This window comes from Bidens hawaiensis, unplaced genomic scaffold (assembly GCF_021521415.1).
Source record: "Bidens hawaiensis isolate Kalapana, Puna unplaced genomic scaffold, B.hawaiensis_p1.1 tig00006086_1, whole genome shotgun sequence".
Taxonomy (NCBI): Eukaryota; Viridiplantae; Streptophyta; class Magnoliopsida; order Asterales; family Asteraceae; genus Bidens; species Bidens hawaiensis.
This window is the reverse complement of record NW_027491405.1, coordinates 737,491-744,672: the sequence shown is the minus strand read 5'-3', so window position 1 is coordinate 744,672 and position 7,182 is coordinate 737,491. Positions and strand designations below refer to the sequence as shown.

Below are 7,182 nucleotides of genomic sequence, written 5' to 3'. Positions count from 1 at the left end.
TCGCTGTCACGTTTACGTACATCACCGACTTGTTTGACAGCTAAGGTAACCGTCCGCTCCTTTTCCTCTGGCATGTACGCCTAATTTAGTTGTTCGGATGTGGGCGTATGATCGTTGATTTGTTCCGGCTATAGAAAAAAATTGTTTAAATAGAAACTATACTTATTGATAACCCATGCATGTTATTAAAGAAAAGAGGAAAAGGGTTCACGTGTGTTGCTTGCTAACTGACTATTTTCATATTAAAATTTAATAGGTTGTAGTGTTCACGTGCATGTTAATGTATATAGGCTAAAGTTAACAGAAGCACCATATTGATATATATGGCAGCCTGTACGTATGACTTTAAATCAAAATTTGAAACTTGGATGTTTTATGAATAAATTAAACATGAAAGTCTTTGTGATTATAAGTAAATGAATAAATAATATTTCGAATCCAGTTACTTTATTCCTTTATAATGAGGTAGAGAATTAAAGTTCAATATTTACTTATTGGTACTTGTTATTTTTTTTTGAAAGCTTTAATAATCTTATATAAACCACCGAAATAAGCATATGACCAAAAACGTTTTATGGATTCTTAAAAGAGTCATCCCAGGAAAAAAAATCAACGAATCATGCATCGTAATTTATGTTCGTATATCTAAATTCAAATGTAAATAAACCATAGGTTCTCATACAATTGGCGGACAACATTGACTTTACTTTGGTTTTCACTTTTGTTTAAGGTACGGATTCTGTTTTTGTTTCCTTTTAGTATTAATTATATTCCGTTACTTCGTAGTACGGAATCTGTTATCGTTTACTCTAGTATTATATATACATTCCGTTACTTCGTAGTACGGAATCTGTTATCGTTTACTCTTAGTATTATATATACATTCCGTTACTTCGTAGTACGGATTCTGTTTCTTGTTACTTCGTAGTACGGTTTCTGTTTTTGTTACTCTTAGTATTAATTATATTCTGTTACTTGGTAGTACGGTTTCTGGTTTCTGTCACTCATAGTATAAATTATATTCCGTTACTTCGTTACGGTTTCTGTTTTCGTTTATTTATAGTATTGACTCTATTCTGTTACTTTGTAGTACGGATTTTTGTTACGCGAAAGTTATATTTTGAGTTCAGTTATATTATATAATATATTTTTGTAGCATGCAATAGATTATTTATTTTGTACTCTTTATTGCATGTTCTGGTTTGAATATGTTTAGTTATATGGTGTTATCTTTAGTACTTTGTTACCCGAGCAAATTCTGACTTGTCGTTGGGGCGTCAACGACATGGCACTTATCGTGACAGTGCGTAATCAAAGTTCACGGCGTCTCTGAAAGTACTCATGTAGTACCTTGGCCACTTAGAGGCGTATAGATCGATCTTAGCTCCGACTCCTGACTCCTGACTCCTGACTTCTGTTTGAGATGGAACAATGTGTGCACGCCACCCACACCGTCTCCTTGGTGCATGGACTAGCTAGCTGTGTACCCCTCTGTTTAGGCTCTGAGTGCTTCCGTATTATGCGACCTATTTATTTTAACATCATCGTCGTGTATTTTAGTAATTATATTTTGTTTTGCTATATTTCTGGTCCGTTTTGATATGTGTATATGCATTTGGTTAAATTTGAGTATATTCAGATTACGTCCTGATCGTGTATCGGATTATGTTTCGCATTTAATTATAGTTCGGTCTAAAACGTGGTTTTATATCCGCAATAGTTTCAGTTTTATTTTAGTATGTGTTTTGTCTTATGTATGTCTTTACCTGTACTATTGTTCTCTCCGTTACTGGGCAATTTTTGGCTCAGCCGTATTTTCTTGTTTGTATCTGTCTTATTTGCTATCAGGTAATTCGGGAAATCGGGGAGATCAGTGATGAGAGTAAAATGAAGCTCAAGAATAAGGACTTGATTTAATTTTCTTTTATTTAAGCATTTAATAAATTTGACTTAGAATTTCTTCCAGTGTTTTTAACTCTTTTGGTTGCCATGGGATTCTTTTCATTTCATTTAAATGATTTTTGTTTGGTCTATGATATCTGTAATAGTGACACGTCAGCCTGCTCCGGGTTGGGGTGTTACATTTACATTGTTTAGTAATTAGTATACATGTTATATTTGGTAATTAGGTTACAATACAAGGAAATCGTGAGATTTTGTTGAATTAATAGCTATAACAACATTAACTGTATGACAAACAGAAAGATGTAGGTTTAAACTAACAAGTTATCATCATTTGTCAAACCTGTTTCAGATCAAACTTTAATACGAATAAACTTATTACATGTTTTCAATAGGTTTTCCTGATTCAGTCTTTTTCTTTGCTTACTTATTATATATATGATAAGTAAATGAGCAAAAGTTTCATTTAGTGTTAGGTTATCATTGGAATTGCATTTCGCCAAATGAAGATGGTGGACATTAAGTTTTGGCTGTTGTTTTCTTGAATCACTGATCGAGTGAGTTCAACTTGCTAAACAAGTCACGCATTTTCCGCTTCCTAATCTGTTAGATATGCTTATCCAAGTTCATTTGCTAGTTGCCACTTCTTTCCTTAACCTAAAGACACTCTAAAACTGTGATAAGATTGGGTGATTCTATGTTCAAGTGCTTTTGAGTTTTTACCCTATTATGAACGTTTTTTATATCTGCGAAAGAGAAAAAAGAAAAAGAAATTGCGTCCGAGTGTTTGTGTGGAATTGAATGGCTTCCTCCCTGTTACGCATATTGAGACCTGAATCTTCAACTTGGCTTAATTACAATTATCCCTTGGTTGTTTCCTGCGTATATTAGAACCTAACCAGCTTCATGCAGATATATGTATTTCTAATGTGAAACATTGCAATAAAGGTGTTTAGGTCAAATATAGTTTCACGTGTGTGATGACGTATCAATTCTGTTGTAAAACCCCTAGGAAAAATATAAGGGTTAATGCATAGTCACAGGAAACGTGATAGTCCCTGCGATCTTCGTTCCGGATCGTACGTACCGGAAACGGGTACAAAGTAGTACCGATCGCTATGAAAACGCGATCTGGATCGCTAAAATTCATAGTTTCCGATTTTATACCAAATCGTATTTTTGGCATGTAAATTGCGTTCCAGAATGTTTGCAATCGCGTTCCCAATTGTATGAAACTCGTACTTGGTTGATTAATTCGCTGATTGAAATTTCAACGGCCTGTTTTCACTAATTTTTCAACGAATTGAATGCTTTTTTTTTCCGAGGAAGAAGGCTGTGACGGAAGAGGTTAAAGTTAAAGTTAAAGTTAAACATCACGAACCTAAATGTTTCAACATACTAAATTTACATTCTACACCCTTTAAGTTATAGTTATTATTATAAATTTACCTTTAATTTTGTATATATATGTTATTTACATATTAACCATAAATAAAGCTTATCAAAAATTAAATTTTAGTTTACTTATATTAGAAACTTATGAAAACTATTAAAAAAATATATGTAAATTGTTTTGTATATGATACAGTATACCGGACTATATGGTACACCGTACCGCGTACCGAATTGGCGTTCCGAATGAGCCTACCCCCTCTTGTACCGGATTTTTAAATTGCACGAACTGCGTACCAGTTTTCGTACCGCGTACCGGACCGTACCGCGATCGGTGTGACTATGGGTTAATGTATTTTACGTTCCTACCTTTTTAAGCCATATGAAACACTACTTATAATTTCTTAAATAATGGCAATATGGATTTGTAAGTGAGCTGTCATCTTGTAACAGATAGCATGGACAAACGAGAAGCATGATCTGTATCTTGATCATTTGGAATCATCTTTTGTTAAGCAGTTGCGCCGGTCTATATTGAAAAAACATTCAAAGCGTGCAGGTAAACAATGCTTTGTGAGAGCAACCAAAATGCAGGACCGCACCATTGCTACGAGTTTGTGCGCACGGGACAATAATAGTTTTTCCAATGAGGCTGGAATCAGTACAGAGCAGACTTTTGAACAGCATGGGAAATCGCTTAATTACTTTGAAGGTGATTATTAATCTTTCCTGTTAACGTATGTGTCCAAATAGTTTTCATGGGTACACGTGCGGGTAGGGACAGGAAATCTCGGATTTTCTAACACTTAATTTTCGTGTCTTAAGTATGTTCATGCAGCGCGTATATGGTAATAACATGTTTTCTTGTTTAATTAGTTAATAAGTTTATCCATCTAATGATGTTTCCTTAGAACTTTACTTGCATATTTCCAAGTTTGCGGGATATCATTTAAGGCTTGATTCTCTATGAACGCGTTTGTAAATTTTTCTGATAGTGGTGAGTCTCTGGCACTGGAAAACTCATGGGACCCCACCAGGGGCGGAGTGGCATTGTTGCCACGATCCATTGAGATTTAGAACCGCGTCACCCTGCTAACAATAGGGTTAATGACAAATACCAGTGGAAACTGGATTCGAACCTAAGACCTCCTTAAGAAGGCTTGAGACACTTACCACCCCCACACCCCTCCCCGATGGTTGAGTTTGTATTAGATTCATTAGTTGATAACTTTTTTCTAGGGTTGTAAAAGGTGTGACGGTTAAAGTCACCCCGCTACTAAATGGATCATGGAACTAGGTAGGTTAAAAGGCGTGACGATTAAAGTTATTTAGTGCACTAAAAGGCGTGACACGGTTTCCTATTTTAAGTTAGATATTGAGCTATATACTTTTGGCTTAGAAACCAAAAGTGTGGTAAATTTAATTAAGTATCATCAAGAGTAAGAAAACCGTGTGACGGGGAAGAAAACTTGAAAAAGTGCAAGATCATCTTTATAACAACCGAAACTTTATAAATTGCAATAAAGTCATTTACTTTTCCACCGTTGAACATCTTTATCTTGTGGTCCTCATTTATATGGCATAACAAGAAATATAGATATGATTTTGGGCGCCCCATTTGCTTTATACAACAAGAAACAATACAAATATTAAATTGTTAAAATGTATATATCTCACTAGTTTCCGTGAGAAACTCAAATTCATTTATTTATTTGCAGAATTTTCGGACCAAAACTTTCCAGATGAAGCTAACGAACCGATGTGTGTAACAACAAAGTCAAAAACTATTGTATCATAAGTTTGAAGCAAAGAAAATTCAGGTAAAGTTTATTACCCTCATATTATTAATGGTAAGGCAAAGCAAACTTGTCTTCAGTGTTGACTAATGGGTAAAAACTGGTCAACTTTGTGCTGGTTGAGACGGGTCGGATTGAGTTGGGTTGATTGGGATCACCTTTTTAAAAATATTTTTTGTTGATAACGTGTCGTTTGACCCGATTCCCCTTTTTTTATTTTTGTGTTTTTAAAGTTGACCCATTTGAGTCATTTGACCTTTTAAAGACAAAACCTAACCCGTATTAACCAGCTTCCCTTTTGGTGATATTTTTATATCAACCTTTTTGACCTATTATAAAGCATAACCCGAACCGACATGTTTGTAAGTAAACAGATCGAAATGACCACCTCACTGTTTTAGACTGTCTTAATAATGGACAGATATCACGTGCAGGAAGCTCAGCTGCGAATACAGACGCAACATATGGACCCAAAACCGATACGTCATCAAAACTTTCTTAAAGTAAATTCTTGGTCTCTTTATTACTTACCTTCAACCTACACCTTTTCTTTCTATTTTGGTAACAAAATATGGACCCGACCCATTGACCCGACCCTACAAATTCACCCTATTTTATATATAAAAGTGTGAGCAGGGATAGTTTAGACCAACAATCTGAATAATGGTTTTGTAGAAAAAAAATGTAGAGGTATATAATTATGTTGATATTGGAATATTCTGTTTGGCTGGTGGGTGATTCTATTTCTCAATCATCATATTTGGTTTTTATTTTTGCTGTAGTTTTGACCATTATTCTTAGTAAATAGTTTGCAACAAGGATCAAATATTAGACAAAATGTGTGAATATGAGACAAAAAACTTGGTATATATGTTATTTAAACATTATTCTAAATTGGATGTGTTTTTTGGTTATATTTTTTAGATGTTGGGAAGATCTTAAAACAACGAACCAATATTAAAAGATATTCCATTTTGAACATTTCTTGCTCTTAACTTGGTTGGGAAGATTGGTTTCTATAAAACAAAAGAGATGTGTTGGGTCATTTTTGAAGAGTTGTTTATATATATATCCAAATGTGTATACATCTTCACAAGGTTGATAAATTTTAAAAAATGATACTAATTTAAGTTAAAACACTTTCCAGTCAATCTCTTTCTAACTTTGGTTAATACAATATAGATATGATTTTCTGTTTTAACTTAAAACACATACCGAATTACCGATCACCATTAATTTGATGTATCTTATGTACCCCCATAAATCCACAATATATAGGTTAGTAGATTAATTGTTGACCTGAGAATTAAGAGTTTAATTTGTTAAAATTTACCCTCACATTGTATGGTGATTGAGTCGTCCACTGACCATGTTTTTTTTTCTTTATTTGATTTTCTATGGTTGGTTCTTTAAAAGTTATGAGCTTTGGTGGTTGATCTGCAGTTGGACTGTGTATTGATCTTGTGTCGTGTGTTCTCTAGTTTTTCGAGTTTGTGGTTACTAACTAGTCTTGTATGCTTGTTTTAGCGAATCAAATATAATCATCTAATGAAAGACTTGTGATTATGAATTTATGATCGACTATTAAACGCAAGTTTATAAAACAACCAAACAGATCTTATGTTAGTTTGTTTTCATCAAACCATAAGATTTATGAAAGGAGATGGGCAGTTTTGTCAAATGATCTAGGTTCTTCTGAAATATCCAAACCATCCTCCATGAGTCATGTATCTTTTTTCTCCTCTTTGTATCACTATATAAAATCCAGTAGCAATTATAACGGCTCCGATAACACTGCGCAACAAAATCTAACGATTCAAGAACATCCGGTCATCAACAGGTTTCGTTTATCGATGAAGTAACATATTGGATTAGTATAAGCATATCCCAAGATCACTAAAAATTTAGATGTGTGATTACAAACATTTCTTATAATAGTTTTCCATAAGAAATTTCACAATTGCCATAAATGAAGATTTACCTTTCTCGTTTTGATTCATCATACTGCATAAGCTTCAAAACAATTATTTATCCAATGGTTAAGTTCAAATTTTTTGTGTTGAAAGATTAACCATCTACCTTTCTAGATGAA

The 7,182-nt window shown here is 33.8% G+C and overlaps 1 long non-coding RNA gene across 2 annotated transcripts; it reads left to right on the top strand.

Moving 5' to 3' along the window:
• Positions 1-3,650: 3,650 nt before the first annotated feature.
• LOC143631522 (uncharacterized) lies at positions 3,651-6,715 on the top strand. Of its 2 annotated transcripts, XR_013153372.1 has the most exons (4): positions 3,651-4,006; positions 5,013-5,114; positions 5,525-6,145; positions 6,188-6,715. It is a non-coding gene; the product is annotated as an uncharacterized LOC143631522 (long non-coding RNA). The 2 variants fall into 2 exon arrangements; XR_013153371.1 differs by having other exon boundaries at positions 5,013-6,145.
• Positions 6,716-7,182: the final 467 nt, after the last annotated feature.